This window comes from Lontra canadensis, unplaced genomic scaffold, assembly GCF_010015895.1.
Source record: "Lontra canadensis isolate GAN:19392208 unplaced genomic scaffold, GSC_riverotter_1.0 scaffold31, whole genome shotgun sequence".
In the NCBI taxonomy this organism is placed as follows: Eukaryota; Metazoa; Chordata; class Mammalia; order Carnivora; family Mustelidae; genus Lontra; species Lontra canadensis.
In genome coordinates, this window is record NW_022631025.1 from 16,572,769 (window position 1) to 16,595,444 (window position 22,676).

Genomic DNA, 22,676 nt, shown 5'->3' on the forward strand with positions numbered 1-22,676 from the left:
TATAAAAGAATATATTTTTGAGTTTAAAAGTCATGGAAGGGGCACCTGGGTAGCTTAGTCAGTTTAGCATCTGCCTTTGGCTCAGTTCATGATCCCAGGGTACTGAGATTAAACCCTGTGTCCGGCTCCCTGCTCAGTTGGGAAGTGGCTTCCCCTTCTTTTGCCCCTCCCACCCATGCTCGTTCGCTCTCTCTCTCTCAAATAAGTAAATAAAATCTTAAATAAATAAGAAATTGTATGAGATGGAAGAAATCATTTAAAAAATCAGGTATGTTTGTGCAAAAATTTGAAGTGTCTACACCCCCAAAAGGAAACAAAAATTAAAAAGCAAACACTTAACCATAAATATATTGTCTTAAGTATAATAAATTAACATATACAAATATTATAATATATAAGTATTAAGACATGTAATAGATAAATGACAAAAGAAGAAATGCAGATCTCATACACATATGGGAGAAAAAAACACTTAAAGAAATGCAAATTTAAACAATTTAAGCAGAAAAATAGCCAAAATGTGGAAAATTCATGCACCAAAATGCTCATATTGTGTTATTACCATAATATCAAATTGGAAGCCATGTAAATGTCCAACACTAGAGTAATGGTTAGCCAATTATGGTACAATATATAGTAGGGCCCATGGTGGGGCTTTAGGGGATCTTCACATATTTCATAAAAAGAGTACTTTTTCCCAAATAGTGAAGATTTAAGGCTAGTTGAAGAGGCTTGTGGGTAAATACGGAGGATGGGATACATGCATTATTTATGCTTGTTTCTAAAAGTCCACATTAAGGTCTGAAGACAAGGGACAAAGAGAACCAGAGAAGGGACAACAATGGACATGATAATTTGATAAGATTTCAGGAGGCGGAAAACAGATGGAGAAGTCAAAAGTGACTTGGCAGAGCTAAAGGAAGCTGAAACCCAAGTGCATATGAAGGGGAAACCAATGAGAAAATGCTGATTCACCCCCAGAAAACCCCCGAAAGAAATCAGAAATCAGCAGTTTCAGCACAGTGTGGGAGAAGCAAGTGATATAAAATACTGATTGAAAAATCTTTTGGGGACAGTGCTCCTGGGTGGCTCAGTCGGTTAAGTAGCTGCCTTTGGCTCAGGTCATGATCCAAGGGTCCTGGGACTGAGACCCGCATCAGCATCCCTGCTCAGTGGAGAGCCTGCTTCTCCCTCTCCCTCTGCCTGCCGCTCTGCCTACTTGTGCTCTCTATCTCTCTATCAAATAAATAAATAAGTAAATCTTTAAAAAAAAAAATCTTGGGGGAATAGTTAGTCCCAGGTCCCTCCCTCTAGTTGAACAGTCAGACAACAATGTTTAACTCCCCTCAAAGAGACTGAAAATTTATTCTCCAGAACATGGAAAAAGAGATTCTGTGCTTAAAGACACAGGCATGGCAAACAGTTGTGATGATAATGTCTCGGACTAAAAATGGGAATTAAGGGAAAGCATCCTAAGACTCAGCTCCCTTCCCCAGTCCAAGAGTGTCAGCAACCAGGCTTACCTCCTCCAAACCCTGGACTCCAGGACCTTTCTGTGGAAGACTGAATGGTCAGAAAGAGTAGCCATATAGGACCATGTATGTGGGGGCCCCTCAACAGATCCCGCTTAGTCCTGATCATCCCACAGTCAAGCACACCAGCTGAAAGGCCTCACCTACCTGCACACAGACTCCAGACATCATTTTAGTGCTTTGCTCTTTAATAATAATGCACAGTTACAGACTCTAGAAATGTCAGGCAAGTCTTCCTTCCAAAATAGACAGATTAAAACGATCAAATAGGAAACAGTAGCTTGGAGGAAACAGAGACAATGCAGGAAACAAGTAAACTATAAAACTAACAATCAGAGAAATAAGAAGACATAGCACCCATCAAGTAAGAACAAAAGAAATAATCAGGAGAACAAGAAAGAGTTATATTAAATCAAATTATTTAGCTAATTAGAATATGATGGTCAAACTGCTTAATGAAACTCAGAACATTTTCTGAACCATACCTCAAACTGCTATGTAGATTCCATTTGAGTAGAAAGAGGCCCACTGATAAAAGTAAATTTTTAATATTCTGCTTTAGATAATGTATGATTTTCAGCCATTTTAAAATTGTAGACAGTAGAGTTCCTCCCAACACCGAAAAATGCTTATGATATGCCACTGAGTGTGAAAAGCAGAAAAATTACATTAAGTATTACAGGTGTATGATCAGGCATTACAGATATATACTGGTATAATATTAGAGGTATACTTTCACCTATATATATGTGCACATTGCTGTATGTATATGCTGACCTCTTCCCATACTACAAGCATTTCTCTTCTTACTCTCTCCATCATTCACCAAACCAAACTTTTCAGGGCAGGAAAGATTTTGCTATTTCAATATGGAAGTACGGACAATCCAATTTCCAGAAAAAATTTATATGGAAAAAAAAATGTAACTTCCACTGATAATCTGAATGTCCCTTAGAAATAAGAAGGTAGTTGTAGCAGAAAACTAATATAAATCAAACAAAACAGCAAGATAAGGTGTAAAAGGAAGACATTCAGAATATAAGTTTCTAGGTAGGTCTGGATAGGATAGTTTACCTCACAGGAAAGCTCTCTGGGGCCTTGCTCATGTCTATCACTCCTATTTTATAGGCAATTGTTACAGGTTTGGTGGATCTAATTTTCAAGTTCAAGCAAATTAGCAGCAACTAATAAGCCAGCTGAGGCATCAGGAAAAAACAGTACTCTGTTTATAAACTTGGGAAAATATGAAACACATTTTTAAATTTCTATTCAAAAATCATCAAAATTTAAAAAAAAATTTCCAAATAACCCATACATCTGCCAGTGAGCTGAATGATGAATGGAAGAAAATGGATGAATTGACCATGGTGTATCCACACAATGGAGTACTTTGCAGCCATGAGGGTGGCCTGAGAAAGACCTCTACATACTAAATATGCAGTGATGTTCAGAGTGTCTTATTAAGTGAAAAGAACAAATTGTGAAACAGGATCTAGAGTATGCTTTGCTCTGTGAGGAAAAAAAAAAAAAGGAGCATAATACATACTTGCCTGTTATTGCAAAAATTAATAGGAAGAATAAACCAGAAACTAATTTTTAAAAATAGTCATCTATAGGGACAGAGGAGAAATCAGGTAAAGGAGATAAAGATGGAAGTAAGACTTCTCTGACTTTACATCTTTATGTAATTTTTTTTTTAAAGATTTTATTTATTTACTTGACAGAGAGAGATCACAAGTAGATGGAGAGGCAGGCAGAGAGAGAGAGAGAGAGAGAGGGAAGCAGACTCCCTGCTGAGCAGAGAGCCCGATGCGGGACTCGATCCCAGGACTCTGAGATCATGACCTGAGCAGAAGGCAGCGGCTTAACCCACTGAGCCACCCAGGCGCCCCATCTTTATATAATTTTGATTTTTTTTTTTACTCCTGTAAATGTTTTCTATAATTCAAAAAATAAAATTAACTGAAAAGGGAAAGAAAGGAAATATTCAATTTAAAATAACACAAAATGAACTTAAATGCATATCAAACTTTTAACATAACCATGCAGAGGACAAAATTATTTCAAGTGGTTTTTAAGCTTAGCACACTTTTATCCGATCCTTAGATATGCTATAAAGATAAAAGAACCACAAAGAAATCTTTACCTTCCCTTAGTTTTTTTGTAGTAGTACTATTGTGCTATTGTTTTAAACAATTGTAGGGTAAAGCAAATAAGTAAACTATGAGTGTTATTAAGAACTTAAATTGTTAGTTAAGAAAGAAGAAGTAGCTATATAAAATCGAAGGTAAGAAATAATGTATAATGTTTAATTTGAGTTAGAAATATCATTATTATTTACAGTACATAGGAAGGCTTATGTATAGCTTCCTCTCAGGCTTTGATAGCTGAGGAACACAGGTTACGAAGAAGCGTATAAGAAAACAATCAGATACATCCAGAACGTGGGACATTCTAAAATAACAGGACTGGTCCGTTAAAAAAAAAAAAATCACCGTCTTTAAGTAGAGGTGAATGAACAAACAAAACAACAAAAACCAACCTCTGAGTCTTGACTGGGGCCAGTTAAAACAAAAATCAGCCACAAAAGATGTATGGGGATGGGGCGCCCTAGCTAGCTCAGTCCTCCGAGCGAGTAACTCTTGATCTCCAGGTGGTGAGCTCCAGCCTCATGCTGGGGGTGGTGATTACGTAAAATAGCTAAATAATAAGTAAAATGATACATGGGTAATAACTAGGAAATTTTGACTAAGGAGTTGATATTAGATAATAATGAAATTATTGCTAATATTCTTAGGTGTGATTATGGTTTAGTAGTTAGAAGAATGTTTTCATTCTAAAGAGTTACAGGCTAAAATATTAGGGCTGATGTGTCATGATGTCTGTAACCAACTTTCATATATATAAATATATATATACACACACATATTTATACATTAAGAAAAATGGTAATGTTACTAACTATTGAATCTACGTTATGTTAATAATTGCTGAATCTAGGTGATAAGTATGGTATATAATGCTTATTGTGTTGGTCTTTCAAGTATTCTGTATATTTGAAATTTTCATTGAAAATTTTGAAGATTAAGTGTTTATAGTTAAAAAGGTAATGGGGCACCTGGGTGGCTCAGTGGGTTAAAGCCTCTGCCTTCAGCTCAGGTCGTGATCCCAGGGTCCTGGGATCAAGCCCTGCATCGGGCTCTCTGCTCAGCAGGGAGCCTGCTTCCTCCTCTCTCTCTCTCTGCCTGCCTCTCTGCCTACATGTGATCTCTGTCTGTCGAATAAATAAATAAAAATCTTTAAAATAAAATAAAAAATAAAAAGGTAAGTAGTTGGGTTGGCCTCTGGCTCGTTCTTTCTCCACACGTGGCTGGTGGTCACAGAGCAGTTGAGTTCATGCCCTCCTCACTGCCTGCGTCTCCCTTGGACTCTCCTCACGTCACAGGCGCCACCGCACTAACACCAAGCCTATGGCACCTTCCATATGCAACCGGGATTGTGGAGGCCCTGGGGTGTGGCCCAGGGAGAACCGGGTCACCACACTGGACATTGTGGAATAATTAATACAAATGCTAACATAATCATTGGAAATAGTGTGATAATTCATCTTCCCCGATTATTTGAGGAAGCGGAGAAAAATGTCCAAAAAGGAAAAGGCCTGAAAGGCTAGGAAAAAAGGCTTACCCTATCTGACAGTGCTCCTGTTGTATTTAATTTTCAACAAGGATCTGATGGTCTCCAGGAGCAAAAGAGACCATAAGAAGCAGAAAAAAAGAATGGGGTACCACAAAAAAGGGCATGGGCCCAGTTTATCCTCCAAAGCTACTTGGAATGAACTGATCTTATTTCTGATTTTAATGGCTTCTCTGAGAGGTTCAAAGTTCTGGCTAACCAATACAAATCATATGCCCCACTTTGGAAATTAACAATTAAGTGAATTAAAAAAAATCTTACGGGCTATATGGAAAGGATTAAACCAATGGTGGGAAATGGAACTTATTTCTTCTCCAAGGCCCTGCATGGAACACCAAAGAAAATCTTGGTAGAAGGTGCCAATGCAGAACTACTAGATAGTAATTTTAGAACTTATCCTTTTGTAACCTCTTCAAACTGTACAGAGGGAGGTGTCTGTACCTGATTGGGTATACCTGCCCAAAATGCTGGAGAAGTGATGGGGTCCCAAAAGCTTACAAAACTCAAGTTGGCACTGGTGCCTTCCCTACAGAGTAAGACAATGAAAGTGGAGAATTAATACAAAAAGAGGTGGAGGGTTTGGGGTAACCACTGGAAGGAGAAGAAGATGTGTCTGGCTGGACCTCATTTTGCTCAAATGTGCTCATATGATTAATGTATTTCCTGTGTTGGCACTTAAAAGAGTGGATATTTTGGACACATTTATGGAAATCAAAGTTGGAGTTGCTTACAAGGTAGATGGTGAAATCATTCCTCATTTCCCAGGAAACCAAGAAATCTTAAATGAAGTTGAAGCTCAGTATAAGGCTCTCCCAGGTTGGAACATAGATATATCAAATGCAAGGACATTTGAAGAACTACCTGTTAAGGCCCAAAATTACATTCGTTTTATTGAAGAAGAGTTTCAAATTCCAGTTAAATGGATTGGTAGAGGTAAATCCAGAGAGTTCATGATTCGATTCTTTTAAGGATTTCCAGGGATACCAGAAACACTCCTTGAGGTGGGGAGTGGGATGGGAAGAGGACTTTCATAAATATATCATTCATGGGGAGCCTGGGTGGCTCAGTGGGTTAAAGCCTCTGCCTTCGGCTCAGGTCATGATCCCAGGGTCCTGGGATCGAGCCCCACATCGGGCTCTCTGCTCAGCGGGGAGCCTGCTTCCTCCTCTCTCTCTGCCTGTCTCTCTGCTACTCGTGATCTCTGACTGTCAAATAAGTAAATAAAATCTTTTAAAAAAAATATTTCATTCATGATCCTCAGATTTCAAGAATAAAGACACTGAAGTGAGTTTCAAGCCCTTCCATAGTTTCTAGTCATTTAAGATGCTGGCTGGTGTAGAGAGAAACTGTGGCATGTGCCAGCGTCAGCCACGTCCGCTGGGTGAATTGCCGAGTCACGCGTTGCTCCCACTGTTCACAGTGCCACGTTTTTTTTCAGTGTTTGGAAATAGTACGGTCCATGTTGCTTGAAATCGAAAATAGAATTCCTTTCAGTGTAGTTTCTCTTCATCATTGTCATTGTGTGTTCTTGGGTTTTACCTCTATCAAAAGGTAAGGACAATTCCTGCAGTTTTGTACAAATATTTGCCACATTCTGGTCATTCAGTTGTCATTATAATCTTTGCTATTATAAAAAAGTGATGAAAAGTAGGGTTCCGTAAACTTTTGTAATGCTATAAATTCTGTCTAACTTATAAACTGTTTATTTTCTGCTGAGACCATTGTGAATTCGAGCTTTGGCGAGGAAGGGAGGTTATATTCATGTAACCTTTAATTTGTATCAAACACAAAATTTATTTCTCTCTGTATGTCATTTAATACATTTAACATTAAATTAAATGCTCAGAGAAAGTTATTCCCTAAAACAACAATCTCAATGTTAAAAAAAAAGAGAGAGAGAGTTATTGAAAGTTCATTATGATAAATGGTGGATATTTTCCTTTAATTTCAGGCATGAACTCTGAGATGTATAGCTGTACTTCTTTATCTTACCATTATTTCTAAATCCAGTGGGTTGATTCTTCAACATCGTGCATGCCGGTATGCCTACAAAATCATTTGTAAGTGTCAAAATGAACCCAAATTGTCACTCATAATTTTGATCATGCCTTTACTTTTTTTTTTTCTGGGAAAAAAGAGGTTTTGTTTCAACAATTAGGCTTAACATACTGTGTTATTCTTCAATGAATTAATTTAAAAGTTTAAATTAGGTGCCACTTAAATTTATGTTATTATACAATTATTTCTAGTAAAAAATAAATTCATAAATAATAATAAAAAGGTAAATACTCAGCTACATATTATTAAAACTAGCTATTAAATTACATTTATTAAGTTATGTATTATATTAAAGCAGCTATTGAAGTAGCTATTCAGAACTACTCATTCCTCAAAAGTTACAATTTTACTATAGAATTCAGTAAACCAACCACTATACATAACAGTGAAAGACTGTAAGAGAGTCAACAGATGATGCCTGTTCATATGTTGGAAGAAGATGGGGGGTGAGGAGGAGGAGAGAGGATATAATCCTAAAACATACACCTAGAAGAAGGGGCTCAGATTTTCTTTCTAATTTTCCCCATGTTTAAAAAAATAAAAGTTTCATTTACACTTAAGCCTGACTATTTCAGTTTGTTTAGCTGCAGTTAAGATGAGCAGAATTTTATAGAAGAGAAGCTGGTTATATATGAAGATCTAGGGAAATACCCTGTAAACATGGTAACTAACCTAGCACATTGATGGCCAAAAGGCAGTTCAAACTAATTCTGGTTCCATTTCCTAGAAAAATGGCACCATCTGCTGGCTGGGCAAAGGCAGAATCCATAGGCCTGACCTGTTTCTTTTCACAAGTCCATGAAATCAGTTCCAGGGTCTTAAGACCAGAGTAGACCACTCTTTAACCATTTCATCACCATATCCACCCCCCATCAGTTACTGAGCAAAAGTCTACATCTCTGCTCTCAGATTTGCTTTGCTTTTGTAGAAACATCCAATCATGTGGTGATAATTTCAACAGAATGATATATTTGTTATGTCCCCAAGGAGGAGACAGCCAACATTTCAATCTTCAAGTGGCCTCAATACAGCCACAGATTTAAGAGGGTGATGTGCCCGCAACAGACACAGACACTCTGGACAAATGAAGATGTGTGCGTTTCTCTCTGGTTTCTTAACCTGGTAGGCTAAACGAAACCCAAGAAGTTCAAACTGCCTTTTTTTTTTTTTTTTTTAAACATCCTTTCTCTTAGACCCTATACTGGTTCTCTCCTGACTTTCCCTGAGTGGCAACAGGGTCCCCTAAGAAAAATTACTTCAACACTGTTATGGGCAAAATTGTGGCCTCCAAAATTCCTATGTTGTAGTCCTACTTCTAGAATCTCCAGCTGTGTTTGGAGATAGGGTCTTTAAAGAGGTAATTGACACGAAATGAGTTCATTAGGATAGGCCCAAATCTAATGTGACAAATCTAGTGTCCTTCAAAGAAGAGCAGGTTAGGACACAGTCACACAAAAGAAGACCATGGGAAGACAGGATGGAAAGGCGGTCATCTACAAGCCAAGGTGGGAGGCCTCATAAGAAACCAACCCCAGACACCTTGATCTCAGATACCTTGTAGCCTCCAGAATTGTCAAAAAAGAACTTTCTGTTATTTCAGCCACCTGGTCTGTGGTTCTTTGTTATGGCAGCCCCAGCAAAAACATAATCCTATCTTTACACAGCAGCTGAGAGAAAGGAAAGCAAGACAAGTAACAGGACGTGATCCCAAACAGTAGCACATTCCAGAAAGAGGGAGTTTTGGCTGTCTTCCTCGCTACCACCCAAGCTCCAACCACAATGGCTCATGGCGAGTTTCTAAGGACCCCATTATGTCTTTGCCCCACGTCAGAGCTCCTCTTCCATGGAACAGAAGTAAGATTAGGAAGCTTTGAGCTTCACCTGGAGATTAGAGAATGTAGCCAGCAATTAAACTGTTACTGTCCTATACATAACAAGTAGCAAAAAATGTGTTGCTGAACAATATGTAGGCTGTGAACAAGGAAAGGCAACCTCTTTTCTTTTAAGTTAATTGCAACCATTCCCCTTCTCTAATTGCCAAAGTAAAACATTTTTATTGCAGAAAATATAAAAGATATAAGATACAAAGAAGAGAAGTCATCTGTGTCCTCACTCGGAGACAACTCTTTAGTGTTTTAATGTTTCATTCCAGTCATTTTTCTATGCATATGTTTAACCAAATTAGATACACATGCAGAGTTTTATATTTTGCATTTTCCCCTTATCATATTGATAAAAATGTTCTCATTTCTTTAAATATTACTCTTCTCCCCATTTTCTTGGGACTTGTACAATCCTTAGCAGTGAGGCGAGTGACTCACTTCCAAGTAGGGGCTCCCAGTTGGACGTGACCACCACCAGCCCACCAGTGACAACGGTCTACTCAGAGTCACCGAGGCAAGGAACGTTCGCTGACCAGCCCCCTCACTCTCGTAGGTGACACACAGTCCGCTGGAGTCAACATGAGTGGCCACAGCAAGGACAATGGTCACGCAAACACAGAGAAACTCCCCCTTTATTCAAGTAGCTAGAGGCTGAAGTCATTAAACAGAGGCTCTAGGGTTCTCCCTTTAACTCTCTTTGCTGATGACCTACTTGGCCTGAGTAAATTTTCACACTCCTTTAATACAAATTCATCCTACCTTTGACACCAGGCCAATGTGGAACCAGGTTCATGTCTATCTGTCAGTTCCCTTGGTCTCTGGAGAATCGACCTGTGCTTCTGTCTTGGTGTTTATACCCATATCTCTGCCACAGGTGGAAACTGTCTCCTCTTGCCCTTTTTCCCATGTACCTTATCTATACAACTCATTAAATAACATAGAGACCAACATCAGCCACCCTTAAACACAAATACACACGCACGTGCGCGCACGCGCACACACACACACACGACCATGCACAGCTCACTTTACTCCACTTCTGAACTCACCGGAGCCTCAGGAGTTTCTCTCCCCCACTCCCCACTTCTAGGTGCTCTGCTGCAGTAAACTCAACGAACTCTCAGGGCAACGCTTCTCTAAGTTTTAAAAATAAGAGAACACAGAGGACAGAAGCAAAATGACCTGCCCAAGGCCACACAACAAATAAAGGGATGAACCAGAATCTGAAGCCAGGCATTCTGGCTCCAGATATCCTGTGCTTCATGGGTATATCTTATTACTAACAATGATTAACATTTCTTGAGGATGTACTCTATGCCAGATGCTGTGCTGAGCCAAATCTCATAACAATGCTGGGAGGTAAGTACCAGTGTGAGCTCCAGGTGACAGTTGAGAAAACTGGGTATATTACAGTCACTACACCTTACCTAGTCAAACATCGGCTTTACTGGCTATGTGATAGAGGGATTTTTTGGTTTTGTTTTCATTTTTTGAAATTGATTTTTAAGTATTTGTTTTTATCTACAATAACATTCACTTTTTTGGTTGTATAATGTCCTACTCATGAGTACACAGGGGCAGGTATCCAGCACCACAATCAAGATACAGAGTAGTTCCATCACCCCTAAAATTCACTTGGGTTCTTCCTTTGTAATCAAACATTCCCCAGTCCCATCCTCTGGCAACCTGTGATCTGCTTTCTGGCCCTGTCCTTTCGTCCTAAAACAGCCCAGCCTCCTCGACATCACAACTTTCTCTGCATTTTAATGTGATTATGTTTATAGACTTCATAATATTGAGCTACCGTGAACATTTAGGATAAATGTCTTTGGTCATGGTGTATTTTCTCCTAGTGCACTGCTGGAATACGTTTGCTAATATTTTATTAGGATTTTTGCATCAACAATTATAAGTGAGGTTAGTCTGTGGTTTCCTTTCTTGTGCTATTTTGGTCAGGTTTTAGATCAGTGTCATACAGGCCTAATAAAATAACAGGGTTGCTTCCTTCTTTCTCTGTGGTACAGACTAAAATAACATCAGATTCAGGGCACCTGGGTGGCTCAGTCAGTTGGGTGTCAGACTCTTGATTTCAGCTCAGGTCACGATCTCAAGGTCATGAGATCGAGCCCCATGTCAGGCTCTGCACTTAGCACAGAGTTTGCTTGAGATCCTCTCCCTCTCACCCTCCCCTGCTCAAGCTCTCTTGTGCACTCTCCCTCTCTAAAATAAAATAAATAAAATCTTAAAAAAAAAATCACATCAGATTCATCTTTTCCATAGAGGTCTGTCAGGTACCTTTTGATAAGTAAAACAGATTTACTGACACAAGATGCCGACATAGGTCATCTCTGCCCCCACACACAGGCCTTCCTTCATTTCCACCCCTCACTTTATTTTCCTCACTCACCTCGCCTCAGCCCTTCTTTCTGCTCCTCCCCAGAGTCTCCACAAGAGCCTGCTTCCAAACTTGCCTTTTCAGTACTCCCCTCATTTCACCAGAAAAATGCCAGTTATAGCATATTTAAATTTTTCATTTGCATATCTCACATTACCAAGTTCATTTGAAATTATAAATTACAAAACTTTTCACCAAATTACTTTAGTTTTTTTTTTTTTTTTTTTTTTTTTTTTTTAAGAGCCAGAAAGCAGGAGGAGGGGCCCAGGGAGAGGGAGAGAGAAAATCTCAAGTAGATGGACCCCAACATGGGGCTCAGTTTCCATGACCCCGAGCTCATGACCTGAGCTGAAACCAAGAATTGGACACTTAATCAACTGAGCCACTCAAATGTCCCAAATTATTCATTTCAAAACAATATTTTGTAGGGGGAGAAAGGTGGCCAAGGGGTATAAAAGGCTACAGAGTGTTTCCCAGCATGCCGCGGCCAACCTAATTCCACTCTCTGGGTTTTTTTGTTCCATATCATGAAGAGAGGAATTGGGGAGCAAACATAAGACTATAAAGATTTCATGCACAGCAGTTATGTTCATAGAAGCAAAAGTGAATGGAGAACAGAAATAATTCTGTGACTAAAAGTGTAGGGATGGAAGATGCAGGAAATTTCATGGCATGAAATGTCCATTTAACTGTGTGTCTACATATCTGGCCTCAGAGTGAACCAATTAGCTGCTTTTAAACCCTCAAGGCTATTTTCAGGTAATGGTATAAGGTATTTCATTTTTGACAACTCTATAAACTGTATTTTGGATGACTCAATCTAACTTTGTTTTTGCCTCGAAAAGTAAACTAAGGGGCCCCTTTAACTCTTTGGGTTTTTTTTTTTTTTCTCTTACAATTCTTCTCTAGGGTAATAAGCACTAAAAGTTAATTTAAGTAAGTTTGAATGTGACTCTATTTTATTTGCTTATAAAACCACACAGAGATTTGTTTATACCCTTTTTATATTAAAAAAAGAAAATTACAGCATCACCTAATCAGGGAAGTAAGTTTGAAAAAATGATATCGGGAGTCTTAAGTCACTTTAAAAACTGGTCCATCACAGGATTTGCTGTGCTCTGGAACAGTGCGGCCACTGTGCCGAGGACAGCGCGCCTCCGGAAGGCTTCAGGATGTGGGCCCCGCTCTGCAATTCATTTGTTGACTCCTGCTCCCTCTGCTGGCTCCACAGCTCAGTGACCAGCCCGAACAGCACGTGTGTCAGGCCCAGAATGGGCCTCAGGAACGGCAAAGACTAGTAACTAGCACTAGTCAGCCAGAGAAAGACAAATGCCATAGGATTTCACTCATATGTGGAATTTAAGAAATGAAACAGACGAACAGAGGGGAAGGAAGGGAAAAATAAAATAAGACGAAATCAGAAGGAGACAAGCCGCAAGAGACTCTTCAACTCTAGGGAGTACACTGAGGGCTGCTGGAGGGGAGATGATGGGGGGATGGGGGGACCAGGGGATGGGCATTAAGGAGGGCACGTGTTGTGATGAGACTGGGCGTTCTATGCAGCTGATGAATCACTAAACTCTACCTCTGAAACCAATAATGCACTATATGTAAATTAATTGCTAAAACTTAAAAACAGACTAGTACAAATGGGCAAACTGAGCCCCAGCGGGTGACAGATCTTGTTCAAATTCAGAAAGTCAGTGACAGGTTGGTGCTGTGACCGCAGGCTATCCACAATGCCACACAGCCCTCACAACTGCAAAACAGTCACAGCTCTTCAGACATTCTAGCACTAAGTGATATTCCTAAACTTGACCTATGTTAAAAAAAATAAAAATGTATTTCAAGGTGCATATATTATTAATTTGGGATGTATGCATAATGGTTGACATTTTAGCAGAGTTAACAGAAAGGTTTTTTAAAAAGAAAACGAAAAGTTCTGCTATTGATAGTCGTGATACATACAATAAAAATAATGACTTTCTGAAACATTATGATGAGCGAAACAAGCCAGAAGAAAATAGTGCATTTATAAGATTCCATTTACGTGAAAGTCCTATTTCCAGAAAAGGAGCATCAGTGATGAACAGAAATCAAACCAGTTTGGTTACATGGAGCAGGAGAAACTTCAAATGGACAAAAGCAAACTATCTGGGGTGATGGAAATGTTCTATATCTTGATTGTACCACTGGTTACACAGTCACATGCGTTTGTCAAAACTCACTGAATTATACATTTTTAAGTGAATGCATTTTTTATTATAAGTTGTATGTCAATAAAGTTAACTTACAAAAAAAGTTCTGAGGGTGCCTGGGTGGCTCAGTTGTTTAAGCGTCAGACTTTTTTTTTTTTTTTAAGATTTTATTTATTTATTTATTTATTTGACAGAGAGAGAGAAAGAGCAATCACAAGTAGGCAGAGAGGCAGGCGGGGGTGGGGGGGGGGAAGCAGGCTCCCTGCTGAGCAGAGAGCCCAATGCAGGGCTCGATCCCAGAACTCCGAGATCATGGTCCAAGCTGAAGGCAGAGACCCAACCCACTGAACCACCCAGGTGCCCCAAGCATCAGACTCTTGATTTTCAGGTCATGATCTTCAGGCTGTGGGACCGAACCCCACATCAGGCCCCATGTTGAGTGTGGAACCTGTTTGAGGAGTCTCTCTCCCTCTCACTCTGCCCCTCCCCCTGCCCCAAACAAGCTCTCTAAAAAAAATTTTTTTTAAATAAAAATAAAAAATAAAATTTCTGTACTAGTTAAATCATAAAATGTAATCATAATCGATTCTTTCAATCTGAATATCCTCGGACTCAGTTTTTAAAAGAGGAAAAAGAATAGATACTATCTTCATTGTTTTAGCCACAAACTTTTATTTCCTTTAAAGAACAAAAATCTAGGGATGCCTGGGGGCTCAGTTCATTAAGTGTCTGCCTTCAAATCAGCTCAGATCCCAGCCTGCTGGGATCAAGTCCCATCAGGCTCCCTGCTCAGTGGGGAGTCTGCTTCCTCCTCTCTCTCTGCCTGCCTCTCTGCATACTTGTGTTCTCTCTTTGTCAAATAAATAAATAAAATCTTAAAAAATAGATAAATAAATTAAAATAAAGAACAAAAATCTCGAACCAAAAGGCAGGGAGGGTTAGAGAGAGGAATCACTGTCTCTACATGTTCTGGTAGAAGAGAATCAGGTGCCAAAGCCAGCACACTGACAGGAAGAGGAAAATTATGGTGTGAGTAAAGCACTGGATGAGAAAGTCTTCCTCATCCCAACCCCTCCTGTCTCGGTGGCACTTGTTCACGTGTGGCCCAAAGGCCTGCATGCATGTGGCAGAGGCAAAACAGGACAGAGTGAAGCACTGGAGTCCCCAGGCCCTCGCAGAGGCATGTGCACTGGGGTGGGTACTCAGCTGGTGGGTGGTACAGATGCAAAGCTTCTCCTCTGCAGATGACCTAGAGAAGCCAGGTTTCTCTCTAGTGCAACAGCGCCTACGTTGCAGAGCAACCCTGCTTTCATCTGCCACTCTTCAGAAACACCCTCCCATGATTATTACTTTATGGTATGCCGTCTTATGCATAGTGAATTAGGAGTTAGATGGAAAGAGCTGTTCTGAATTCTGTGATCAAATGAGCTTGTAAGAAAGTGACCTAAACAAGTGTTTCCTGTTATATCTATCTCCCCAAGAGAGAGATATTTTATGTTTCACGATTTTATTTGACTCCTATGTCATTGGTAGGAGACATTACTTCGGGCATGACACAATCCAGAGAATGCTATGTCGTCTGAGACAGCTAAGAATGTGGTGGCAGCAACAGAGAGTGCACTCCCAAGGTGGTAAATAAACTAATAACAACACATACTGTGTTTTAGGCACTGTTATAAACTATCTCATTTAATCCTCATATCAACCCTATCATGGAAGTACTATTATTTCCCCCCTATTACAGTTGAAGAAACTAGGGCAGAAAGAAAGATGTTCAGCAGCTTGACCAAGGTTATAGAATTAGTGACGGTCAAGGCCGAAAGCATACCCATGCTGAGTCCAGAGCTCATGCTTTTAATAATCACGTTATAGTCCTCTCGGCAGAAGAAGGAAATAAAGGGGTGTGTCCTTTAGACCTTCGGTACTTAAAGTTTGGTCCAGGGGTCAGCAGCATCACCATCAACTGGGAGGTTGTCAACAATACACAGCCACAGGCCCCCCTCGGAACCTACTAAATTAGAATTGGCATTTTAAGAGATCTTCAGGGGATTCATTAAAATTTGTTAAGCATGGCTCTAAAGAAGAAAGCTTTAGGTATTTCTTGTTTTGGTTTACTTTGGTTTTCGTTCCAGATGCCTTTGAGAATTTGATGAACGTTATGGATCCTGAGCATACCACGCATAGGATTTCAAAGAACTCATGGACTCATGCTTAGAAAACCCTGCTGTAGAGGGTGTGAAAATGCTGGAACTAGTCTTTTATACCTTCCATGCATTATTACATTTAACCCTTATAAACCCACTACTGATAACAGAAACTTGAAGAGGTTAACTTGCCTTGGTCAGAGCTAGGACATGGTGACACCAGCGTCAAATCTGGACATTCTGTTGCCAGGGTCAAGCTAGCACACCAAGCTGCCTAGGCATAACTCAGTCACAGTGATGCTAAGGCACATCCCAACATAACTTGCCCTCTCTTTGACAAGATCTCCATCTAGACTGCCGTTCTGAAAGAAACACTGATGGGATGAAGAAGAAGGGGACACTGCCTAGAGGAAGGAAGCTGGCCAGATGGATCCCAGCAATCCATGAATGGCGGATGTTCACCCAGATCCCCCTGGCATATCTTTCTGACACACTTCCAACCTGCATAGCTTCAAGTGACATGCCAATCCATGATCTGAGCCTACTGCGCTATTCTACTCTAAGCCATGGTTGACAGATTCAATGTCAGGTGCCAACTGATTAACTGGTAGTAACTTCTTGGTGTTCGACACTCGAAGACTGACTTGATTAGTGATTGATTACAGAAGACCATGATTGATTAGTAATGTCTGCCCCCAAGAGCACAGGATAACATAGCAATTGTAGGGCTAGCATCACTTATTTGCCACCTGGTACATTTAATCACTTCTTAATCCCCCTGGATTTTTATTCCTTTATTTAACATGGCTGTACTACGTGAATTCTGTACAAGCAGCAGAAGTACTCTTATCCATCCTAACAGAGTAACATAATATAACATGCCTGACAGAATGGAGAATTATTACATACATATACACCTTAAACACTTTCTTTTCTATTAAAACACTTAAATCCATGTGTATTAACCAATTTTGGATGTAGGCCTGTCTTTTTTGCTTCTGGGTACACTCTTTGGAGCACTCCATGGATTTTTTTTTTTTTTTCATACTGCATTACTGCTTAAAGAATGAAAGTAATCAGAAGACTTTTGACTGATTTTTTTTTTCCCACCAGTAAAAAATGGCTTCCCCACACCTAATCCCAAAAGTTAAAATTTTATGGAAAATTCAGCTCTATAGTCTTTCCAAGCATTGGACTTAGCTTTCAGAGTAACAACTCTTTTCTTTCCCCCTTATAGGTTACCAAACCACATAACATTTCATTAAATTATATAATTACTGTAACCAGTACAGCTGGTACAGAGAGATTTGGGGAAGAACCACAACTGTTTACTGGACAGGATACTACTCAACCAGCTATAGGGAGCATACACGGATATGTGTTACAGAGAACTGGAGAGCATTAGTTACTGTGATGAGACGAGCCATTGATGGCCAGTTAGAAGTCTCTGTTATGCTACCCTGAGAACTCCCTAGTGGCATTCAATTAACAGGACTCTCTACTAACCAGAATTTCCAACATATGATGTCCATAATGATGACCATAAGTCATTAAAGAGCCTGTTATAACTTGAGGGATGTCTGGGTGGCTCGGTCGGTTGAGACCAACTCTTGGCTTCAGCTCAGGTCATAATCTCATGGACGATGGGATCGAACCCTGTGTTGGGCTCCGTGTTCAGCAGAGAGCCTGTTTGGAGATTTTCTCCCTCTGCCTTCCTCCCACTCACACATGCGCATCCTCTATCTCTCTCAAATAAAAAAATGAATCTTTTTAAAAAAAGATCCTGATGTAATTTTGAATTATAAAATGAAGGGAGACAAAAGATTAAAGTATGTTCAGGAACTTCTTGTTGATTCACTTTTTTTTTTTTTCCTTTGGTCTTTTGACATTAGTTTGTACTATCCTGGAATTTAGGAATCCTTGTAATCCAGCTTTAATCATTTCTGGAACAAGAAAAGGTTAAAAATATACAAAAAATAAGTTCATTATCTCTATATTGTTTAAATAATTTTACTGCATTCAATACCCTGAAGAAAGAACTTCTCTTGGCCTCTATTAACAGAAACCAAACATAACAGTGGACAGTCTAGAGCTGGAAGGGCCACCCCATGGTCATCAAGAGCACAGGCTCTTCCTTTCTGCTTCAATAACTTAACTGTGATTTCCATCCTCAAGTTTGCCTCACAGTCCCAAGATGGCTGGTACAACTCCAGCAATCTAGGCAGGATGAAGAGAAAAGGAAGGAATTCGCACAAAGGCTGTGCTTTCTGGCCAACTCTGCACCTTCAGAAAAAGGTCCTTGGAAAGTCCCATCGAGTGACCTCTGCATACTTATTATTTGTGTCCTTATATATCTATGAATAAAATATTACTGCCAGGCACGTGGCCAGATCCAACAACTACAGAGGAAGAGAGAAAGACTAGATATTGAATAGGCAATCAACAGTTCTTCCCATAAAATATAGTCCTTGCAGGACATTCTAAAAACCTGATGATATGATAAACAACTTATGTCCTGATTGTCCAGGGAAGAGGGAATTTACTGTATATTGTTTTGCATTTACTGATCTCCTACTTGAGAAAAGCTGCTACAGATACATTTTAGGCGCCATGTAGAATATTTGCTTTACTCACTCTCTGTATCCATTTCTACCCACATACCATGCAGGACATTAGTCTTGGGTGCCATCTCCAGTTCATGTGGGAGCTGTCAAGAGGAGAATTCCACTTCTACCAAGTACATATTGTGCACGCCCAATTCTGTGGTTGTGAGCTTTCAGAAGCTTTGAGAAGTCAAGCCCATCTTCCCAGTTTTTGCCAATCAGTTGCATCTGAGAGCACTAGGTGCTCTAGCCTGGCAGCAAAAAGTAGCCGACTGGACCACCCAGGATGGGTCTGTCTCCACTTTATCTCTTCTAGTCTTCAAGGAAGCCAACACTTATTTTAAGGCTGCAATCAGGTCTCTTCTTCAGTATCCAATCCAACATTTGCTACAGTGTATCTTAGACTCATTTGGAAATATAATTCACTAAATATTTTATAAGCCCTTAATTTGGGGGGGGAGGGAGACTGCCCTAAAGGAGGTCATGCCTAGCAAAGGAGATGAGATGCACAACACTGATCAAGGTGTAAAAGAAAGGCCTGGAGAAATTTTAGAGGAATGTCTATGTCTTCCTTAAGTCTGCTAACCTAATGCTTGAACAAGCCCCAACCCATAGGCACATTCCTTCCCTGTAGCTGGCTCAGACACTTTGCTTAGTTTTGCCTTCATGAGGAAGACACTGGATTGTTTCACACTCTCTTTTTAGCTATCAAAGTGCAGTTCATCAAGCATCTCCAACCATAATCCTTTAGGGGAGTTTTAATCAATTCCTTCTACTTTTTTCATCCCTAATGCTTGCTTCTCTCAGATGCCCAATTGCCTGGCATTGTCACTAATGACAAACCCTCAGTGGGACCAGTTGAAATCATTTTAGCTTCTGTTGGGCCAGAACCATGGTCATCACCACCAATCCCAACCACTTAGCAACAACTGACACCATTTTGTGCCATGGCTCATGCTCCCAGATTGATAGTCTGATGGATACAGAAACTCACATGAACCCCAATCTAGCACCACTCTTTCAGGTATTACTTCCATATTAGATAAGGTGCCTATATGTCCCCAACTCCACATGTCCCAGTATCCAAACTTCCAATGGTGGGGAAATGCCCTTTCTCTTACTTTCCTGGTTACAAGAATTGCATCCTCCCAATGTATAAGCAAATTGCCTGAGGTCATGCAATCTTAATTCCCAATGAACACAGTAGGGCAAGAATTCTGGGTTATTGATACACAAATAAATAAAAATGCAGTATAAACTAATTAGCTTAGTATATAGTATAAACTATTAGCAGATAAACTACATGGTGTTGCTCATAATGTTCAGCTAATTGTGTGGTAGCCCTAACTGAGGAAAAATTTTATAGTTTTATTATGTTTTTTAAGATTTATTTGTTTAGGGGCACCTGGGTAGCTCAGTGTGTTAAGCCTCTGCCTTCAGCTCGGGTCATGGTCTTGGGGTCCTGGGATCGGGCCCCATGTCAGGCTCTCTGTTCAGCAGGGAGCCTGCTTCCCCCTCTCCCTCTGCCTACTTGTGATCTCTCTCTGTCAAATAAATAAATAAAATCTTTGGAAAAAAAGAGAGAGAGATTTATTTGTTTATTTTAGAGAGAGAGAATATGGAGGGGAGAGGCAGGAGGGGGAGGGGAGGGAGAGAGAGTCATCAGCAGACTCTGCACTGAGTGTGGAGCCCAATGTGGGGCTCTACCCCATGATGCTGAGATCATGACTGAGCCAAAAAAAAAAAAAAGAGTCAGACACTTAACCAACTGTGCCACCCAGATACCACTATTATTTTTTTAAAGATGGAAACAGAATTTTATTAAGTTTTTATTTAAATTCCAGTTAGTTAATACACAGTATAATATTGGTTTCAGGTGTACAATATAGTGATTCAACACTTCCATATAACACCTGGGGTTCATCACAAGCATACTCCTTAATCCCCAACTCCTTTTTAACCCATCCCCCACCTACCTCCCCTAAAGTTCCTTTTTTTTAAAGCAAGCTCCACACCCATTGTGTGGCTTAAATTTACAACCCCAAGATCAAGAGTTGCGTGCTCTACCAATTGAGCCAGCCGGGTGCCCCTGAACATTTTTAAATCTCCACCTTTTTCAGGTTCCAAAAACTACTATGTGAGTTTACACATCCTCCTTAAGTTACTGAACTGAATCAGTCCTTTATGTCTTTGGTACTTTTCCCGGTGAAAGATGGAGTAATCCCCTTCTCCTTGAATGTGGGCTGACCAACATAATACCGCAGAAATGATGTTCTGGGATTTCTAAGGTCATAAGAAGACCTCTGTCAAGGCCTCATACAACTCACTCTTCGAAGCCAGCCCCTATGCTGTGATGAAGCCCAAACAACCCTGGGGAGGGACCCATGAGGAGAGGAACCAAAGCTCCAGGAGACAGCCCTCGCTGAGCTCCAAGCAGGAAGCCAGCACCAGCTTGCTAGCCATGTGAATGAGCCTTCTTGGAAATGGACAACCCTGGCCTTGGCAGGACAGATGAGCTGTCCCCATGCAGCCCTGCCCAACTGGCAGATGTGTGGACTATACAGATGACTGTTCTTATGTTAAGCCACCAAGTTTTGGGGTGGTTTGTTTTATAGCACATAACTGGAATCTACCTTTCTGAAACCTTCAGGCCCCAAAACCTAGCAAAAAGCAGTATGGGGGACCTAGCTGGCTTAGTTGGGAGAGCATGCAACTCTTTATCTTGGGTCATGAGTTCAAGCCCCACATTGACCACAGAGCTCACTTTTTTAAAAAAATGTGGTGGCATACACCAAACTGGGTATGCCCTATATTTTCATCTTTATCTTTATAGAAGAAAAAGCAAATGAAGAGAGTATCTTATGATTTGCAAAAGCAAAAAAAAAAAAAAAAAAAAGCAATTAGACAAATTGTTTTAAAATGCCTTCAACCCTAAATAATAAAAATCTTATTATAAATATGTTAGTATTTGGTTCAAAACTCTGTGGAAAGAATTAGGCCCTCAAGCTTTTACAGTTCCATGAAGGCCTGCTAAATATAGGAAAGTAAAACTGAAATTTATGTCAGTTTGTTAATGGCATCACTTAAAACTATAACAGTTAATTAACTAATTAACAACTTAATTAACTCAGCACTTAATTTACTTACTTGAGTTCACTTAAATTCCCTAGATGTGATTTAATGAACTTTCAGCATAATTCCTGACTAAACATGTAAATTGTGTGATGTATACTTCTTTATTTTAAAGGATATTACTTGAAAATTAAATGATTTAAGACAGAACAGTAAGCCTAGATGAGAGTTTTCATTTTTTCTTTAATAGGGAGTATCTCTGAATTTCTGGCATGTAACAATTTTCCCATCCCACCTTTATCCTTTCAAAGAGAAAAATCGTATCTGGGTTTGCTTATTTAAACACATTAGCGTAAGATTCAGAATTCATCAAGGCAATGTGGGAAAATTTCATCACAGTTTATTAATAATTAATTATCCTATATTCTTAAAGAATGGACCCTGAGACCAACAATAGTGGAAAAATACTGAGAAAATTTGTTATAAAACATTGACTATTCCATGGATTGACTTATCTAACGAAGATATATACATAGCAGTTACATATAGTGATGCTACTTAGTGTGGGGCCTATGGACTTACACCAGCCTAAGCTGGAAACACTCAGCTTTTCTCCTGTGTGTCTCCTTTCCTCTGATGTGACTACCACACTCACAATACTTCTGACACCAGAAGTGCATGTGTTTTTCCCCAGCAAGGAATGTTCTGTGACACCAGCTAGGTGTCCTACATACAATTCAACTCACTTCTGACACTCTACTTAGAGTTAGCGTCTGACCCCACAGGATAAGGGTTCATTCCCACAAGACTGCCCTCTACTTCATGTCCAGGTTGTTCCCTGTGCTTCTGACCTGTCAACTATAAACCTGAGGTTCCCACAACCCCCTCCTGATTAATTTGCTAGAGCGACTCACAGAACTCAGAGAAACACTCACTTATGTTTACCAGTTTGTCCTTTTTTAAAGGGCATGATAAAAGATACAGGTAAGCATCCAGATGAAGAAGATGTCCCAGTGCAAGGTCTGGGAGGGTTCTGAGTGCAGGAGCTTCTGTCCTGGTGGAATCAGGGTGTGTCACTCTCCTAGTAGGTAGATGTGT

The 22,676-nt window shown here is 39.9% G+C and overlaps 1 pseudogene; it reads left to right on the plus strand.

The window, feature by feature from the left end:
* The first annotated feature begins 5,016 nt into the window (after nucleotides 1-5,016).
* LOC116873074 lies at nucleotides 5,017-6,193 on the plus strand (annotated as a pseudogene).
* The last annotated feature ends 16,483 nt before the right edge of the window (nucleotides 6,194-22,676 follow it).